Raw genomic sequence first — 1,327 nt, forward strand, 5'->3', positions numbered from 1 at the left:
GGGGGGGAGGGGGGCCACCTTGTTTGTAAGCACCCGGCTGCCCATCCCAAACACGGCCAAGGCCGTGCCGCAAGCGGCGAGGCAAGGCAGTCGTCCCTTTACGGGGGCAAGCGGTCAGAGGTACATTCACACGCACGCACGCACACACACACACACACACACACACACACACACACACACACACACGCACACACACACACATCAGATCCCTCTGCCAGCCTCAGGAGGCAGGCTGCTTGAGAGGACCCGACAGAGGCGCCGAGGAGATGACTGGCGCCCTCGAAGGAGGAGACTTTGTTAATGACCCGCCCCCTCCAGAGGTAGTACTCGCCCAGTCTCCTTCGGCCCGGGATAGCCATGGCGAGTCCATCCCCAGGGGCGAGCGAGTCCGAAATCGGTCAAGGCAGCGAAGCACAACCATACAGACGCCGGCATCACCTCCTCCCGGGAGATCGGGCGCTCCCCGAGTACGAAGCGAAAGGAGGGCTCTCGGCCAGCCGGCGCCGGACAATCGGCCTCGGCCGGTGTCATCTGTGCGGAGGGCTTGCCGTCTGGGTCCGGCCCTGTCCCGCCCCTTCCGGGCAGCCAGCCCCCGAATGCCGCCCTCAAGCCGAGCGCCGCCCCGGCCACCGCCTCCGCCGCACCGAGGCCGGCCGGATAGCCGGACTCCCCGGAATCTGGTACCCAACCCCGGGAAGGAGGGCCGGCCGGAAAGGTCTCACGCCCAGCGCCGGCGCCCTGGCGGCCGCCGTTATCCATTTAAAACGGTCCGCTCCGCGGCCGGGCCGCGCACAGGGCACGCGAACAGAGGCGCCGGCGCCTAGCACGCGCGGAAGACTTCGCTACGCTCTCGCCGTGGCTGCCGGCCCCCGGGGGCCGGCGCGCGGCATGACGGAAATGACCTCGCCTTGGTGCCATCTCAGGGCAGCCCCCGGCAAGAGAGAAGGGTTAGCCACGATAGTCACAGGGTTCCCGCCCTCCGGGGCGGTGGTGCTGTGGTCGTAGAACCGTGAACGGGGGCAGAAAATGTACGCCTGTGCGGGCCCCGGGCGTGCTGGCACGTCCGCACCGCGAGCCGCTCCTCCCTGCCCCGCCCCCTCCTTCCCTCCTCGCCCCCCTCCCCTGCCACTTCCCGCGGCTCGCGGGAACAGCATGCTGCTGGCCCTGCGGCAGCAGGTCCAATTACGAAAAGCCCCCTGGAGGCCTCAAAAAAGGGCCTCAAAAAAGCCCGAGGAATATCTGGAAGTCGGCCTATGCCCGGGCGGCCGCGACACCGCTCCCCCCCCCCCCCCCCCCCCCCCCCCCCCCCCCCCCCCCCCCCCCCCCC

The sequence above is a fragment of the Fonticula alba genome (assembly GCF_000388065.1).
Source record: "Fonticula alba strain ATCC 38817 unplaced genomic scaffold supercont2.2, whole genome shotgun sequence".
Lineage (NCBI taxonomy): Eukaryota > Rotosphaerida > Fonticulaceae > Fonticula > Fonticula alba.